This window comes from Scophthalmus maximus, chromosome 20, assembly GCF_022379125.1.
Source record: "Scophthalmus maximus strain ysfricsl-2021 chromosome 20, ASM2237912v1, whole genome shotgun sequence".
Lineage (NCBI taxonomy): Eukaryota > Metazoa > Chordata > Actinopteri > Pleuronectiformes > Scophthalmidae > Scophthalmus > Scophthalmus maximus.
This window is the reverse complement of record NC_061534.1, coordinates 4608853-4628796: the sequence shown is the minus strand read 5'-3', so window position 1 is coordinate 4628796 and position 19944 is coordinate 4608853. Positions and strand designations below refer to the sequence as shown.

Genomic DNA, 19944 nt, shown 5'->3' with positions numbered 1-19944 from the left:
TGTGTGTGTGTGTGTGTGCGTGTGTGTGTGTGTGTGTGTGTGTGTGTGTGTGTGTGTGTGTGGGTGTGTGTGGTGCATGCACGCACGTGCACCAAACCCAACAACATGAGGAGGTCAAGCCAAGACGGCGGTGGCGGACTACAATGGTTCTCGTGTTTACCCAGGTCACTATGGCAACCACTGCTCACCCAGTCCATCTGACCTTTCCAGGCGACAAACAACACCGCTGCTGATTGACGTGTGTGTGTGTGTGTGTGTGGGGCGGGGGGGGGGGGGGGTCAGTGGAGCAAGTGAGGACAGGGACCTATGGGGGCCATATTGTCTTTTTAGCCCATTTTTGTGCACAAACCTGACTACATCACCGACTTTATTTGTGCTCGAATTCATGCTTGAAATCTGTAAAAAGCCATAAGGAAAAAAAACAAGTGTAGCATAGGTGGTGTGGATGAAAATAGCTCCCACACAATTTTCTAAATTTCTTTCTGCCTCTAATGTTTTTCTCTCTCAGTCACAGTCTGATTTGCCGATGACACTGACCACAGAGGCCTGTTAGACTGCTGCCATTCGGGCTATCCTGTGGCGATTTTTTTTTCCTGACAGTTGACAAATTTTCTTTGCGGCATCAAAGCCCAAGCACATGCTTTTGACAACACGTCAAACCACGTCATCAGAAAGATATTAACACACGGCGAGACAAGATATCCTATCGGAGTGCTCTGACTTTGTCCAAACACGGACGTTCAATTTGTCCGTTCTTTTCTGGAGAATTATTTTCTCAAGTGCAAAGGTGGAAGAGTTCAACTAATGTCAAATATTGACACTGGGAGCACTACATGAGGCAAATCTCGTTAGGCTCCAGGGCTAAACAAGTTGCCAGGAAGGCCGAAGTGGCCTGTAATGAACCTGTTCCACTGCACTATAATCTGATTAACTGTCAAGATGAGAGGAAACGCTTTGGCCCGATGTGCTGCTCTGATGATCAATCAAAGCTTCACTAGATTTTTTCTTTTTTCTTTTACTAATTCTTACATTCGTAGTGCACGCTGGCTGGCTGGTCGAAAGGCGACAACGAATACCAGATCCTTGCAACAGCTACAGAGAGTTTAAAGCAAAGAGGGAGAGAAACGACAGATGACACAGACAACGGGGACAAAAGAGAGAAAGATAAATGTTTTAGTGTCCGGTCATGTTGGAAAAAACAGGAGCAAGACGAAGGTTTCGGTGGGGCGTCGAAGACAATAATCACCCGATGCGGACAGGCCATGGCGTGCGCACGAGATAAGGAAACAGATGAAGTTGAAAAACGAGAGGTCGTGTTCCTCGGGAGGATGAGACAATTCGATAAAGCATATGGGAAATATGTTACAGAGGAAGCTAAAGTGGAAATTGTCTGGCGAGCGAGGGAGGAGACAGGAAGGTAGAGTCGGAGAGAAATATAAACGGATCATGACAAACCTTCTCACGGGGCTCAATCCTTCAAACTGGTAATTTGACCTCCAGGTGTGAAATCTGAGGCTTTGAATCCAAATAAATTCACCTGCTCCTCTGACTTCACTGCGTAGCCCGAACAATAAAACCTGCTGCGTGAATCAAACTTCAGAGAGAATTTCAGAGATTGTACTTTTTTTTCTTCTGTTGGCTATTAGAAGCATAGTGCAGAACCAGTGCTTTGTGAAACCCTGCACCACAGCCACTGCTAATGCAGGATAAATACATAAAGTTGGACTTCTGCATTGCCTGGAACCATATTCAGCATGATAAATGGGCCCATATTAATACCTGAAGTACCACGGTTAACAGAGAAAAGAACCCTGCGATAAAATAAACCTTTGCCGGTTGAAATCCATCCGTCAAGCTGCGAGGCTCACTTCCAAAATTTTGCCCAAGCCTAAACACACAAGGAGTAATGGCTGCCATGTGTGTACAGAGATACCGAGATTGCACCCGGCCAATCCACAGACCAAGGCCTGAAAGTGTGCCAGTGTGTGTGTGTGTGTGTGTGTGTGTGTGTGTGTGTGTGTGTGTGTGTGTGTGTGTGTGTGTGTGTGTGTGTGTGTGTGTGTGTCTGCGTCTGTGTGTGTGAGAGAGAGATGCCGTCAAAGAGCATGAGAAAGAGTGAGAATATTAAAAAGTACTTATATGTTAAGCAATGAGAAAATACAAAACAGCTTTTGGCTCATTAGTGAAGGTAGAACTTTCCCTCGGCTTGTTAGTTCTTTCAAGAGTAAAATATATGACTTTGTGAGTCCGAGTTTGGCACCGGCACCACAAACCTGTGCTGTGGTGTGTGGGTGTGTGGGTGTGTGTGTGTGTGTGTGTGTGTGTGTGTGTGTGTGTGTGTGTGTGTGTGCGTGTGTGAGTGAGTGCATGTGTGTGTGTAGAGGCAGTATCTTGGACTCGGCTCTACAAGGCTGGAATTTCCTCCAGCTCTGCCGCCAGCGCAAGATGGCTACCATATGCCAGCTATTCACACACACGCAAACACACATATACACACAACAACACACACACACAATGTTGAATGAAGACCACAATCCAGGGAGCATACAAGTTTGTAATACTGAAGCCAACCTCACATATAAACAAACTGAAAATGCATAAGGGGAGTGAAGGCTGAACTAAAAAAACACACACACACCTTGGACTGAGAGTTATACCCACAACGATGTGTACGACTGAATTTCAGTCTGTGATGATTATACTTGTGTGTGTTTGACAAGATGGAGAGAAAATTGAGAGACACTATACAGACCAACAAACACACACACACACACACACACACACATGCACACAACAGTAGGAAAAACCTATCCAGTAAGGTAAGGAATCAATAACCCCAAAATCCATGTTAACTTCTCAAAAGTACATATAGCTATCATCATACTGTGAATGTCCCCCAATTTTTGTTTAAATGCACTGGTATCAGATCAGTACTGAAAATGGTATCAGAGGAAGAGGGAAACGTGCGAGAGGCGCTAAATGACGACAACACAACCGACCACAGGACAGACGAGTTTTCACTATGTGTTTACGTTGGACTGCTCAGGAGGGATGTTTGGAGAGAGAGAAGAAGAAAAAAAACCACTACGCTGGCAGTCAGTAAACACCAACCGTGTTCTAATGCAAACCACGGCCAGGAGGTTGAATCCTCTTGTGTCTTGTGTACAGAGCCGCAGTGGTGCTGAAAAAGGGGGGAAGATCTGGCGTTGGCAGGGTCCCACGGAGAAAACCACACGAGGGTCTGTGGCTGAAATCTCCTGAGCAAATAGCCAAACTGTTCATCGGCAGCAGAAACAGGCAGCGAAAAAAGAACCCGCCGTTGTTCTGGCCCCGAAAGTCGCAACGTCTCATTAATATTGTAAAAATCTGCCGGACGAGATGCAAACATACACGACTGAATGAAGCGTTTGTTTGCACGCGGAGAAACTCGCTTATGAGCGCGTTGACGGCGTCTGGCAGGTGAACCCGGCTCACACACAAATCGTGTGGGGAATATGTATTTAGAGCTGCAGCATAGTGCGCAGAGAAGATACGCTAGGTAAGGTACGGCAAACGGAAAAGCATATACAGAAATACAAAGTATTAAGGACATCAGATTTTTTATCTTGATCTCCAGGACTGATGTCATTTTCTGTGACCTAAAAAAAAAAAAAGAGCGTTGACTTGATTTTTTGTTTCCACTAAGATTTCCAACTTTCTCTTTGCTTAGTAACCAGTTTCATAAACTGGGCATTTCAAACCACTTATATAAGCCACATTTCGTTCCAGCCTGCTGGCTCCTGCTCTCCGCGGGAGAGAGCCAAGGGGACCGTGAAGTCGGAGTGGCCCGGGCGAGCAGATGTCGACGGTCCAGTGAAACCACAACCGTCGGCGTTTGCCAACGGCGAACCTTTCTTTTGAGGGCGTAACAGTAACGTAGAATTCATGCATGGTTTGCGAAAACAGCCAGAGTTTCAGAGTCAAGCTTTGGGAGAGGGCACACTGCTTGAAGTTTCCCACCAAACACACAAGTGCAATAATATGTAGAAGAATCAGAATCAGAATTGTGTTCATTGCCCAGTTGGTTCTTGCATGCAAGGATTTGCTTTGGTGATGGATGCATAACAAACATATTCAATGGAAGAACAAGGGGGGGATAAGGCAAATTAAAATGCAAGCACTCTTTGTACAACGGAAGAAAATTGTTTTCATAAAAAGATCCTCATATGTAAAGGCCAACAAAAATGATGTCCATTTTCCATTGTCTTTAGATTCCATTGCTTTGCATAATATTCTTATACGCTCTGCTTGTGCCTCAGTAGTGTATCTGTCTAATGTACTACTGTAGTGTGTAGATATTCGTATAGAGACTACAACACACCAGCATACTCCACCAGAAGCGGTTGCCAGATGATTTAATCATTTCAGAAACCCCTGTCCCAAATCAATTTCCGACTTCAGATTGAAAAACCCCACATCCACACACACCAGCGCCGCAGAGGTGAAATATTTTAGTCACACAGTTTTTGGCACCGTTCAAACGGCCAAGGGGGCAACACTATGAAAGCGTTTCAGGAGAGACTGTCTGAAAATGTGTAACATTATCCCACGTATTTTAAATGACACGCTCTTTCCAGTTCCTTGCAATAATTTCCTATAAAAAAACGTAAAGTCCTCCCACAGCAGACGGCATATACATGATATGTGAGGCTCAAGAAGACTGACTGCACATGCAGGCCTGGTCTGGTCTGGCTGACGGTATAAACAGCAGCAACTCCCTCCTCGTTTCAAAAATGAATTTGAAAAGGAGCATGTGGAACCGAACCAGCTGCAGCAAAGGAAAAAGCTCTGGTGTCGCATTCGTTTTTGTTTACAAGCTCTGCGTTTTTTTGCCGGGGAGCCAAACTAAATGAACCGAGAACACACACAGGTGACAAAGGGAAACTTTTTTCCGCAGACAACATCAGCTGTGTAGGTGTGACCTCACCGCTCAGCGCGTTTAACTACGCTCAACCGACTGGCCCCGCGATCGCGCTGAGCGGTGTCGGCTGGCAGTGCCAGAATATTACGGTAAACCGCAGCGCTTTAACAACTGCGGTCTGGAAAATTCCACAGCGATAGTGTCCTGGTTAAGAGTCCCAGTCATCTGCGCGCTGACCCGAGCACATGTCGGTGAATGTACCGCGGTGCCGACGGATCCCAAGAGTCTGTGATTTGCATTTTTACAGTGTACGTGCGCGTGCATGTTGGTGTATTTATGCCGTTTCCGAACACTTTTGAGTCAGCCCCAGCCGCTGGTAGCCAGAGGAAGACGATGGCCGAAAAAACAAAACATCTGCTCCGTATGAGCCAATGACAAGCTCTTTAAGCGTACACCACCTACCAGCCCACATCTGCTCCCTGTTATCCAACAAGGCCTTTACAAACAGACAGACACAGCCACAGGCACACACGGATACACACACACACACAAATCTCTGCTGTCTGTGTGATCAATTACTAGCCCTTGCAATGCCAACCCATCATCGGCCGCAGAGAGACACAAAGGAAATCAACACAGGCACAGGCAGCCAGATACCAAACAATTGAGAGGAATGATGTGGAAAACAATTTTTTTTTTTTTTTTTTTTTTAGATTTAAGGGTAAAATTCTTGACATTTCGGGGTAATTATGAGGAAACTATGATTAGATCCCTCTAACAGCTGCGTTTGCTTTCTGTGCTTAACCAAAGGAACAGCGGAATTGTGACCACAGGATAGATCATTTGATGGCTTGCTGTCAAAACTTGCAAAAATATATATATATATATATATATATATATATATATATATATATATATATATATCTAATGCATGAACACACACATGCTGCTGATGATCGCTGTACCAGACCCGGGTCAATAATCCAGCAGGTTGGCTCTGCCTCACAGTCCCTGCCCAGTTATGCTTTGCCACACACCACTGAGCATCTGCTGTATGTAGTTGTGAGTTTGTGCATTTTTGGCAATGTGTGTTTATGTGTGTATGTGTGTGTGTGTGTGTGTGTGTGTGTGTGTGTGTGTGCATGTGGGAGCAAATGCGCGTCCATGACGATTTTGACTGGCGCCACGATACTGCTGGGAGCAATTATAAAGACATGAAGCAGATAGTTGAAGATTGCTGTTTTGTGCAACGCTGAGAAACAGACACACACGTGTGTGTGTGTGGGTGTTTGTGTGTGTGTGTGTGTGTGTGTGTGTGTGTGTGTGTGTGAGAATATACAGATTGTCAATTGTCCTGATTGACTATGTCATTACAATTAAGACATTCAAATACAAAGCATCCAACAACAACAACTATCCAGTGAGGGCAGTGATCTACACTAACAATTTAAAATAAAGAATATTTTAAAACACACAATTTACCGTTTGAACGATGTATCAATAATAACACTCCTTCTCAGTGACACAACAGGACACCCATAAATGTTAGAGATGTTCTGATACCATTTCTCCTGGACTTTGCTTACCGGCCGATAACGAGTGCATTTTAAAAAAAGGAACAACTTACATAACGTATTTTAACAGCTCTATGCTACTAACCCTGTATTAAAGTGATGATTGCTCTCATTGTTGGTGTGGCCTGGCTCAGGTAAAACAGATGCATACAGAAAATGAAGCCATAGAACTTTTTGTTATCTGACTTCACAGTCTAACTGAAATAAATCAATCTAGGAGTAAACAACAATGACTTTTATCAAAATAAAAGTCATCTAGTCTGTGTCTTTTACAGTAAAAGTATAAAACAACAATATGGTGCACGTTGCTGTTTTATTTGTGGAACTACTGTACGCCAGACTACCAGAAATCCCTTCTTCTTCTTCATCCGCTCTAAAAACAGTACTTGCCAGAGGCAAGTACAGCTGTCAGCTGAGAATGATACCAATGAATCAATGACATGAAACCACGGCGGCAAAAACAAGTTCTTAATCGATTCAAATGCAGATATGTGTGGCGTGCAGGGTCATGGTGGACAGACACACAGGCAAAGATAAAGAGTGATTTTCAAGTTGTGTACAACTTTTTTTTTTCGTTATCATAAAAACTGTCCTTGTGCTTGTGCAGCACTGGAAACAAGTTTCTAAGAATTATAAGAGATAGATAGAGAACGTTTTGTTTTTTTCCGCCTATGGCACCATGTTGGATGTGTGTGTGCGTGTGTGCGTGTGTGTTGGTGTGAGCTCACGTGTGTTTGACTTTCACCGACTGATGACCCAGCTGGCAAAAGCTTTCGCCACCATGTGCTCAGCAGGAAGGAAAAACATGGGAAACATATACACCCAAATTACACAAACATGCTAGGGCGCGCACACACACACACACACACATGACATAGAAAACCCACCCCCTACCACCCACTCACACACACACCGACCCACGCGCACACACACACACACACACACACACACACACACACACACGACCCCTGTTCGCTAGAGCAATGAGTCACTCTGCTGGGAACTCCATGCTTTCCCCATTACACTACTACAGACAGGCTGACTGTCCTGACACGCTGAGAGAAAGAAGGTAGCAAGTTTAGTCGGCAACAGACAGAATGGAGATGAAAGGTGTCAAAGAAAATGGAGATACACTAAAAGCAGTGAGAGAAAGACGAGATTAACCAAAAGTGTTTGAAACGGTGAGGAGCAGAGGGGAAAAAGGTCGGAGTCAGCTGGGTTTAATACCTCTCTGGTCATTCAACTATACACGGGGGCACAGTGGAACACTTTAACTTCCAGTCACAGCATACTCCAAACCAGAGGAGCAAAAAAAAAAAAAAAAAAAACTACCCTATGAGAGCATTTAAAATGAGAAAGCCATGCTTTCTTGATTACCACCGTCTGACTGTCTGCTCAAAAATGTAGCTGGAAACGAGACAAACAAAGAGGAAGGAAAGAAGCAGAGAAGAGATTCGGAATGATGTTAATGTAATGTATGTTTTCATAAGCGCCAATGGCTGTCCAGCAAGTCATAAACATGTCCAACCGCGGGTTGAATGTATGTAATGAGACCTTCTCCTCAATAATACAGCTTGGAATCATAAACAGTTTAATTCAAAAGAAGAACTATCTGATCACCAGAAAAGTTTAAAAGGTTATGAATTTGAACGAGGAAATGTTGTTCTACTCAAAGCTAAGATTTGGTGTAAAAAAAAAAAAAAAAGATATTGAGGTTCACCGATCAACACTATATTACCACCATGAATTCATGAAGAAAAACCCCAGCATCACTTACTGGTACATGTGCTATAAAAGCACCAGAACGACAGGCTTTCACATCACCAACCAACACCGAGACTAAAGATAAACACAAACACAAACCACACTAATGAGCACTTTGTGTCTAAGGCAGCAAATCAAAACCAAATGAGATAACAAATGCCGTTATGTTTACAGTTGCAAAAAAAAAAAGCCAACCATGGTCCACTTGCATCATCTAACCACAGGGAGTAATTTTATACAAGTGATTTGCTTCTTCTTATTTTCTGAATAAAATTCTGGGATCGCTTTGTGTCTGATTTTGGGTAATTCGTTGCAGGTTCAAACAATGGAACTGAAATCAAGAGAGAGAGAAGGAGAAGGGAGGAGGAAAGAACAAAAAGGAAAGGAAAGAGGGAGCATGAATGAAAGAAGATCAGGGCGGGAGAGGAGAGAGAAAAGAGGAAAGGGAACAAGGAAAGTGGCAGGATAGAGAGAGAGAGAGAGACAGAGAGATATAGAGGCATAATAAATACATAAACTGAACAACAGGAAAATTATGGAGAAGGCTACGCTGAATGGAACACTGGTTTGATCGGATCATCATGAAAATACAAATCTTAAGACGAAAATGGAGAAAACCCTTGAAAGGACGAGTGATTTCTAGTTAATTAACTGAAAAGACAGACCAAAAAGGTAAGGCCACAACTGGATTAACTCAATTAACATCTTGATAACGTGGGTTTCTTTTAATTATGTCATATCCTCCCCCCCAACTGCTTTCAACATTTTTTGTAGCATAAAATCAGCAAGCAACTGCAGACGCAGACATGAGGACGTGAAAAAAATAAATACAAAAATAAACAAAAACATTTTTAAAACCCTAAAACCATTAAAAACCCCAAAATAATACTGAATCAAACGCTCCCACACAGGATCAGGCATAGAGATCAGACAGTAGAGTAAACAGCTCCCATGTACCGTACTGCCAGGCTGAGACAACACACACACAAACACACACACACACACGTACACTTGTGGCGCGTGCAGCAGAATACACTGAAGCATGTACAGTAGGACTATTCAATCAAGGCAGACAGAGGGGCAAACAGATGTCAGGCTAAAGCCAATAACGCTCATCTCCACTGTTCACCTCGGAATCTACCGTGCGGCTATTCAGACAAACCCAGACAGCAGAGCAAACAAGAGCCCGTGTGAACTAACGCAGCAGGACGATCCATAGAAAGAAAAAAGAAAAACCTCATGGCCCGTCAGAAAATTGTTCGGATGAAAACTCTTCCAGAATAAATGAGTGACAGAGACATAAAAGAGAGGAGCCCTCATCAGACCTGGCTTACAAAAACAGCCGACCGTACAAGCAGTTTGTTTGCGATGGAGCGGCAGATACGGTGCACCGCCGTGACTTTGGTTTTCAAAGTTTGTTGACGTTGAGACACTGTGTGTGCGTCTGTGTGTCTCATGAGTGATGCAGGATGCAGATTTTTTTTAAAAGCCTGCAGTCTAAGATCAAAGGCAGCGGTAGGAGGCCGGAAGATTTTTTCAGAGTCGAAAACATTCGTCACAGTAGGTAAAAGGTCTACGTGATCTCACTAGTTTACTCCATGACTGACAGCACGTACCGACGTTTTAATAGAATATTCACTGTTTATAACGTTTGTTCAATTTGGTTCGATGATGACAAGCTTTCAATCTTTCAACATGTCACCACTGACAAATTGTCTACCCAGCTGTGGGATGGACACATTCCGCACACATGACATACAGTGCAGCACTAAGACCGTGATACGTAAATAATACAGATTAAAATATCCACAATACAATATTTTTCATCAGTTGGAAGGTGCTTCAAATTTGTACGAATGACACATGCAGCAAGGCAACGCAAACAAACACGGAGGAGAGTGAACGTGATAAAGAACGCGGTATTACAGGAGAAGGAGTCCGACCAGCCAAGACCAAACGAAGAGGAACTTGTTGGTTTGGGAACGAAAAGACTGACACGGACCATAAAAAACGTACTTTGCCAGTTGTACATCAGACCGGTGCGTAAAACAGACTCAAACACCACCGACCTGTTTCAACTTCGACACAAGAATCAGATCAAACCCAATTTACACAATCACAAAGAAGGTTTGCGTAACAATATGACATGAGATTTTAGTCAAATCACGCAGCCCCAAATAACGCTTTAAGTTGTCACCCGTGGTATCAAAACTGTGTTTACTGGAATAACAATGTCATCACATGATATCCAGGAACTGAACGCATCCAAGAGTTCATCAATGTCGCCGGAGAGTTCCATGAACTCCTCCTAGGTCGCGCTCTCAGCCTCGCAGTGTCAGTGTGGCTTCCTGTGTCCACATTGTGATGTTTTTTAAAAGTGGTCACCCTCCCAATGTGAAGACGCGAAGACATGAACACTATGGTGAAATCAGATAAACGCAAAAAAGTTGATCTGCCGAGCGCAGCGGGGGCAGATGAATGGATTTCTGGGCGTTACAAGTATCTCGTGTCTCCTGGTTGGATGACAACACACAGTGATAAAAGCTCCTGGGGGGTTTTCTCCAGTGGCCGAGGGATTGAAGTCGCCCAAAATTACATTAGGGGAGAGTCTGGCGACGAGTTGATTTTTAAGTACACAAATGTACTTGCACAATGACAGTCGGTCTAAAACAGTATTTGGCCCTTTAGTTTCTTGCAGTTTTGTTGGGAGATGCAGGTGTGACGAGACATGCTCAAGGTAAGATAAGGTTTTTCCCATGTGGTTGCAGCCTCCCATGATGCTGTCCAGCACATTAGCCAAATGTTCCTTTAAAAAAAATCAATTTACCAAACAGGGTCTGTGTCATCCAATAGGCTTATTTAACAAAGGTTAAAGAGGCATCATATTTTTGACCTTGGATCAATATTTTGTCTTTCCATCGTGTTGCAGCTGAATCCGTGGAGGTTTGGTTCTTCAACCTCTAAAAGCTGCCAGGCAGTCGGTTCCCCAGTGAGGAGCTGGTTTTGTGCTCTATATTTTCATGCTGCAGTATCTCTTTGACTCTCATATACAAACAACCTTGATCTGACGTGTTAGAAACACCACGCATTTTGGCAAAATAAATCAAAGGCTGTACGGATCATTTCTCATATCAGACTACGCTTGATGGAAGTGACAGATTGTTTCTTGCAAAGCATTGTTTTTTAGCACTGGGCAGTGTTTCTGTAAGGCGATGATGTAAACGCCGCCTGCTTGACTCATTGCAACCAACCCTAACCCCAGCTATAAAACTGTCTTCGAAAAAGAACATTCGGTTTGGCACAGGAATTTCAACAAAATCTGCAGTTGGCAGACAACGCCACGTTTAGCCATCTGTGTATTGAATGTGGTAAATGTGATAACGTTATATCAGAGCGTGGACGGGATTCAGACCAAGTGGTAAATCAGCTAACATTATTAAGTGATACTTTGTTTATCAATTAAAAAGGACAAATAGTACTTAATGTAGCCTTTTTGCTAACGTACAAGAACATCTAACAATCTTGAGATGAAGAAAAACGTTAAAGGTCCAGAAGGTAGGATTTCGGGGATCTATCAGCAGAAAGGGAAAATAAAACTCATGATGCCTTGAGATAATGTATGTTATGCTTTGACTGCGTTGAATTGAAAAATGAGGGATGCTGTTTTCCTCAGTGCATCATCAACTGAAACTATGAAAATTGTTCTGTATATCGATAGCGAGAGCTGCTTCTATTCGTGGCCATGTGGCACAGCCACGTTTCTACAGTAGCCCAGAATGGACAAACCAAACCACTGGCTCGATTGAGGACCATAAGAGTTTGCCACTAAATCTTACGCTATAAAATGCTATACACTATAACTTATGATATACATGTATATAACTAAGCTTGGAAGACAAACCTTGTGTCTCAAATAGTACGTAAGTACTCAGTGTCTTGGTGGGACCCTTATGGTGAAGGCTGGTTAATTGACAAATTAACAGACCCCATCACCACCTCAGCAAATCAAATGAGAATTTGGACACACTCACCTTCACTGTGAAGATGTCCTCATCTAAGAGACATTGGATGGTGTGGTCCTGGCTTCCCTCTCATTTGTTTTCTGTTACCTGCCTGCCAGATCAGATAGGACTACCATGCTCGATAACACACATTTGGCCTCCTTTAAGGCTGCTAACGCTCCATAAAGACAACAAACACAGCAAAAGCAGGGAGGGTGGGAGGGAGGGGAAAGCATGGGCAGCAGATGGACGAAGGGCAAAACAAGACGGGGGGAGCAAAAATAAAAGGGGGAGCAGAAAAGAGAAAGGAGGACGGGTGAGGAGCGAGCAAGGGAGAAACAAAACTGAAAGGATGAAAGGAGAGAGAGAGGGGAGAAGAAAAGAGATGTGTGTTAAAGGTTGGAGCAGGTTCATACGTATCTTCTGTTGACATTCCAAAAGAATGATGTCATCATGCGCGCGCACACACACACACACACAAACACACACACGCACGCTTTTGCTACCCCAGAGACATTTTGCTCCATCATAACTGACTCACATGATATATACAGACAAGTGTATCAATTATGTACGTCCAGTCCGGTGAAAATAGTCGCACATGAACACAACCTGGTCCACTTAGATACTCCTCCTACCCTAAATGCTTCACATACTTCTCCGTCTTTGCCACATCTCACATTCTCAAGGCACAAAGATGATGACGATGATGCTGCAACCCAAAGTGGTGATTTTCAAACAAAGACTTGTAGAACCTCCAAAACCTCTCAGACCACCCACCTTTTAGCCTTTTTTTCTGCAACTCCTGTCCAGACTAGAGCAACATAAAAGAGTTAATAGCAGTGCCAACAATTGAAACTGGCTGTCCTTTGAATTCTTCTTTTTAGTGCCAGCACTCTATCAGCACAATTGGGAGGTAGGAGCGTTTTCTTAAGCAAAACGATAAAACAAGCTCCATAGTATAGAAGAATTACCCGGGGCTGGTACATCTATCAAGGGAGAATTCACCAAAATGTAGCTAAATAGCATTTAAAAAATGTGTTAAGCTTTTCTATCTTAAAATTACGACTCCTTCCCCCTCATCTAAAAATCCATGATCTACGCTTATCCAAACTCCTGGATACAAGATGTCTCCTACTTTACTGACGAGTTCATTCTCAGTTTATGAGCACGAGAGAGGTTTCAAGTTTCCAAATCACACTTGTCTCAGTTGAATAATGTGCAACACGACTGGTTTCCATTCCAACGCGTGATGGGAATCTTGCGAGCTGGTCTTCTCGGGATGGAAGGAGTTTTCGGTGAGATGCCAAATGTCTTACGCAGAAAGCTTTTATGGAAGCTTCATTACATCAAGGAGACAAAAGACATGACCAACACACTGTGTAATGCCATTAAATCCTCCAGTATTTAAAACCCACAGAAAATTTACTACGAGTCCCAATAAGGATATCATTCATGGGACCACAGCACATATCCATAAGATTCCCATTAAATCACATGCACCTAATTCATTGTCGTATAGTCCACGCAATGCTTTCACAATGGGAGACGGTCTTTCCCAGGGCAGAAGGGCCCCTGTGTTATGACTGCTCAAAGTCTCCACCTAAGGAACCATATCTTTACAACCTTGGCTGCTATGACAACTTCTATTGGGAACTGGGCCAGTTTGACTCTTATCAGTGTCAACACGGCTATTCCTGAAATCGGACAAGAAACGATAAGTGTGGAAACACTGACTAATGCTACCGGACAACCCGGCGAAGGAAAAAAATTCCTTCACACAAAACAGTTGTGATGTCAAAAATAATCCTGCTGCTATACGTCCAGATGTGAACCTGGGAATCAGAGGTCGAGCGCAGAATACACTCCCCTCTGCTGCAGACGAACGTGAAAACAAACTTCAGACAGTTACGCTCAAACCTCCTGGACAGGTAACAATTGGCAAAGCAAAATTCTGAATTCTTCTCTAAAGAAAAACGTTTTGCATACAAAGGACACAAGCACGCAAAATCATGCAAATCTGCGAAGGCCTTGAATATTCAAAACTGATTCTTCCCCCATTTGCACATTGGTGACAAGAGAAATTTGCAAGATTTTTTTTTTTTTCAAAACATGGGAGGGGTATTGTTTTGGGCGACCAACCTTGAAGCTTGAACAGGTGTGACACTTTTCAACCACTGTTGCCACATTCAGGTGTCTGTTGTGCGAGTTTCAGTTGATGACGCTGTCTGGCCAATAGGTCCATCCTATTAAAATCAGAGTATCCCGATAGGGATCCATAGGTAGAGGCATTGCTCTGCAAAGCACTGCAGCCAACAAGCCACACTTTGGACATTAACGATTGCAGCGTCCAAAGCAAACCAATTTGTCTTGAGTATTGTACTTACTTTGGCAGTTAAATCCATACATGCAGGAGAATTACATAACTCCAAAGAAAGGGAGTGTTTGTTGTATTAGCACATGTGGGCACTGGACGTAACGACGTGCATTTCCATTTCCAAGTCATGAAGTTCTTTGGCTTCCTACCGAGTAATGGAGACCGCACCACAACTCTCACACAAAACAAAAGGCAAAAAAATGAGAGCTCAATTTCTCTTCTTTCTCTCACGACTCTGAAAAATAAACCCTGCTGAGGTGTCACAGTGAGCCTCCATTAACAAACCTCTTCACATAACAAGATGGCGGGATCAATGTGCTCAGCTGATTTTTTAATTTCACGTCAGGCATCAGGTTGGCAAAGGAGAACATTTTAGGGGGATGGTAGTGACGGTAAGTATGAACACCTGCAGGGTGGGAGTCAACACAGAGCAGCCAAAATGCTCATGCACTTTTTCTTTTTTTTTTCTTTGCCACAGCAGCTTGTAAATCAATCCACAGTATTCTTCATGCTGGTTTGGCAAGTCGACCGGTCGTGAGAGTTTTATATACGAAAGCAATCAAGGCCGGTTTTTTTTCCACCAGCACAAACTTATACTATATGCAAACTTTAGTAATCTTGCCACAGTCAACACTATGTTGGACCGGGTATAGGTACCGTACGCGAGCTTTCGCTGGCAAGACTGCAGCAGTGTCTGCACATGCGATACCAAAACTGTCGATCGTTTCCGAGATAATGCTGATAGGGCTGTGTTAGTCAAAATACAAATTTCACACAAACACTGAAATGGCAAAATGTTCTATTTGTGTCTGTGGCCAACAGATAAAAAAATGCTGTAGTGCTGTAGAGCTCTGCAAGACGTCCAATTGGCATACTGAAGCGCATTTGCATGGGAAGGAAGCACATTCTTTAATATTTATCTTTCCTGGAACTTTCGGAGCATGCCATGTTGTGTTGTGTCACACGATTCACCCCAATAAATGATAAGGAAAAAGAGGAGCTATCGACATCAACCAGTCCTTCCAGTGTTTTTTCCACTGTAGAGGCTAATAAGTGAGAGAGTGTCCTTCTCTTTCTTTCCACTATCAATCAAGATGTTTTTTGTTTTTCCTGCATGGAAACCATGCTTTTCATCAAGCCATGGTCATCGCTCTCTACTAAAAATAGGCTACCTTTGCCTGATAGGGTTAGGATTGCTGATCCCTGTCTATTTGGCAATAAGCATTTTGGCAATGAACAAAAACACTTGCCACATGTTTTATGTCTCTATTTCCTTGGTTTTGTAGTGGCAAACACAAAAGGGACAGCACAAACTTAATGAATGTTTTCCCTCCTTCACAAGCATTCATGCTGTAATCTCATGTTTTCCATCTTGTAAACCGATACCAGCGTTGCAGGCTTAGTGTTAAAAAGGCTTCTAATAAATCAACGGACACAATAAACAAATTAATAATCTCTGTACGGAGACTGATGGTGGTGTAGTGTTCTCCTTCTAAAAACGCTGTTACCCACAGTATTGCTTTCTCTGCCTTGTAACTAATGAGTAACAAATTATGCCTTCCTTTGTTCTTACATTGTAATGCAAAAGATACTTTTTCCTGTGGCCACTGTTGTAAAGAGTGATGTAAAGGAGAGTTACTGTAAATCATTCATCCATATAGAGCAAATTTTTGTTCTGTAGCTTTCCATTCTGCTCTTTTACAGCTTTGATGTGACATAATGTAAAATTCAGAACTTCCATTCTTGCAATTGAATTCATCTGGACTTTATTACAAATCCCAATGATATGTCTATATATTCTGTGATGTACTCTTAAACATAGTCATACATTTATTCATGTGCTAACAGATCAAATGCAGATGATTTGACATCAACTTGACATTTCCATTGTAAAAAAAAAAAAAAGGAGTCCGCTGGCAAAGAAAAAATTAGCTTTTTTTAATCTGAAACAGATGAGGCAAACTTCAGATGTTTGGCACCACGAGGCGTACATATCAAAGAGCGAGTAGGGTTCTTTTGCAGCGCTGCCATATCCAACCACGATTCACCCATCATACGTTTATTGTGGAACAGGCAGAGCTAATGACAGTGACAGCACAAGGAGTGTACCCACGCTTTTTACTTAGATCAGGGGAAAAAACTGTAATGGCTAGCTAGCAAATATCTCACGTTCACTATCACTGTCCTTACTGGTCAGCCGACCTCAGAGGAGGCCACGGCTCCAAAGCCACGAGGTCAGGGGCTCGACCTTGTGGCTTGGGAACTGTTGGAACTGTAAGCAAAAAACCCAGACAATCGTGATCGGAAGTAGAATGGAATTAAATAACTTGCAACTCCAAAAAATTGTCCCAAACTAACTCCAGCGAATGGTGAAACACTCGGGGACAAAGTGCACGAACGGCAGCGCAGAGGAGGAGAAACACCCCCAATCTAGGCCCCTCAAAGTTGGTTTAATATCAAGAGCTGGCTCCTTCTCTCTCTCTCTCAAACACACACACACACACACACACACACACACACCAAGGAGCTATGGCCTCAGACCTGGCAAGCACCACTCCAGTTCTTGGAGCAGCGTTCTCTCTAATTTAAAAGTTGATTGCCGTGGGCCCTCTGTGTGTGACTGGTGAAATATGAGTGTGTGCGGAGGGGAGGCTACGGAGGCTTGGACTGAGTTTAGCTCTGTGTGCATGTGCGTTTTGGAATCGTCTTGAATTTGTGCCTATGCATGCATGTATGTGCGGCACGCATGAGAGCCTGTGTCAAGGTCTTATGTGGAGACTCTGTGTGTGTGTGTGTGTGTGCGCGCGCATGTGGTTTTTGGCATGAGCTTGTGCAGAGATTGCGCTGCCAGCGCAAGCTGTCTGCAGGGAATCAGACGGAGCTGAATAACAGCACCTTTCTCCAACTAGAACGAGGTGTTCGGAGGTGACTTGAGCCGGACAGAGCTGCGCTGCAGAAAATGAACAAAAGTACATTAAATCAGATTATACGGTTACAATTTTAAGGCCTGTGTTTAATCTAATTGCTAAAATGGAAAATCTGGACTTGCGAATTATGAAAAAGAATGGGGAAACTGTAGCTAGGATCTGCGTCTCTGATTGATTATTGCTCCTGGGGCAAGAGTTACTAGCACCCTTAACTATAACTAGTTATTATCTTCATAAATGTGCTCTGGCAAAGCTCACTAGACTCCTCTTGTAGGTATAATCCCCAACAACATTGACATGTAAATGCCTCCACGTTGTCTGCACTACAGTTAGCACGAGGTTTCCTCTAACCCTCAATGTAAACACTTTTGAACTTTACGTTTATCCTCAAGAATTATGTTTCTGCAAAGGGCTACAAAAGGCTCAAGGACAAACCGTGTGTCAGCTACGCTGAAGCTACGAAACCAGGTGTTCCCAAACTTTTCTCAGAAACCTGAGCACCCTGGATTTCCCTTTCCCTTTTTTCTGGATACGTCTGTAACTCCCCAGTCCAAATTACACATTTTTCCACTGTATGTTTCCTAAATGTGTATTTGTAAATATTGGGGCGGTTTTTTACAAGCTTTTTGGTCACAATGTTTGTAAAAGCAAAAATACACTCCGGTTTTCTTCTTACACAGAGAGAAAGAGACTTTAATCCATGGGTAGGCTGCCGTCCCAGCGGTAAACAACAAGGTGCCCGGTGACTTTCTCTGTGTACTTTCAGTTTCACAGTGGTACAGCAGTCAAAGAGAGAGAGAGAGGGGGGTGGTTGATCGTCACTACGACAGATAATGTGAATTCGACAAACGAGAGAATGAAACAAAGATTATTTTGTTTTTGTTTTTTTGTTATCAGGCCACCCGGTCTCAGATGTGAAATCCAGACGCAGTAAACACGGTTGTAATTGACAAGATATGTGTGCGCTGCAGAGAAGGGCCAGCTGTTTGTCTCCTCTCGACCCGACCCTATGGGACCGAAACAACAATTGGCCAATCCTTCTGCTTCGCCTCAACTGCTTAATTAGCTGAAGCGGTTTTAAAGCAAAGAAGTTGACCGTGGAAGAAGAAAATAAAAGAGGCAGACACTGAAAAACTGGGGCACAACAACACTGCAAGACTGGCTGAAACAATTCTGTCACATGGGGTTGAAGCGCAAGGATGAAAGCAACCAACAGTGTTGAAGAAATGGCGAAAACAGCCATTTGCGATCGAGTCAATCCCGTTCAAGCAGCCAAATGAGACGGGGACAACTTTACCCATGAAGAAGGCGCCGTTTACCAAACGTGTGACCAGCGAATAGCTGATCTGAAGTGCTGAACAAACCAACGAGCAACTCGGGACCTTAGCCCAACAGGTTACAATCCCCAATTAAATCCTTAGTTCAACATCTCAAGCAGCCAGGACCAACACGCTACAAGTATTTTAAAGTATGATTTGCTTTAAAAAAAAAAAAAAAAAAAAAGTGATTGCAGCTGGATACTTGAAAAACACCAAGGGATTTCGCTCTAACTTAGTTTGGCTTTCATACATACAGTACAGACATGGAGAAGAGAAAATCCCATCCCCTCTGATCACGGCACCTGAATCTTACCAGATTTGTGCAAGAATGTAGAACATGCAAATCTCCTCCAGTGTCCGCGCTCTGGCCAACAACAGATCTCATTATTATATTATATTTGTCATTGTTTGGATTATATGTCTTCTTGGAACATTGCTCTGGTTAGCGAGGACCTTCCAAGTAACGAGAAGCGGGTCTCGAATTCCATGTGTGTGTGTAAACACAATAGGCGAGACTCAATTTGCTTTTCACCAGATCGTCCCTTTGAAGCATCACGCCACGGGTCGGGCCTGTATGATAAACACGAGCGTACGACTTGTGGGTATAGGGCTCAAATTCCGCCACTGGTACAGTATGCAAGGTGCAACCTTGTGATGCAAGAACACAAACCCCCCCACATTGAAGTTGTTCGCTCGAAATAACCGAACCTTGACTTTCCTGGCGGCCTTGAACTATAGGTGAGCGAGGTAACAGAACAAGGTTTGAGGCACATTTTGCTTTTAATGCCCAATGCAACAAAGCCTGAGCTGATTCTGTGCGACACAGAGCTCGGCGCCTTCGTCCCTCTGCCTCCTTCCTTCCACCATCCATACCTTCCATATTCCATACTCCTGAGAGGCCACCACAAAGGCTTCATCTCTCTCTCTGCTCTCGCGTCTGTGTGCATTCCTGTCGAGCTCTATTTAAAGGCTCGATCGCTCCACTGGCTGAAGGAATGCACATCTGTAGCGAGAGACCCCCGGTCCCCCAATCTGTCTCCGTCTGGGTATGTGTGCACTGTGTTCGTCCGTTATAACCTTCC

The 19944-nt window shown here is 43.5% G+C and overlaps 1 protein-coding gene across 3 annotated transcripts in view; it reads right to left on the bottom strand.

Moving 5' to 3' along the window:
* il11ra (interleukin 11 receptor, alpha) overlaps nucleotides 1-19944 on the bottom strand; it is a 44202-nt gene that overhangs the window by 22836 nt on the left and 1422 nt on the right. Inside the window, exon 1 of one of the 3 annotated variants that reach the window (XM_035608631.2) lies at nucleotides 12270-12425. The exons of the other annotated variants lie outside the window; for them this stretch is intronic. The gene's annotated coding sequence lies outside the window, so the exon portion shown is untranslated. Of the gene's footprint in view, nucleotides 1-12269; nucleotides 12426-19944 lie in introns of those variants that run through there. 3 annotated transcript variants of the gene reach the window in all.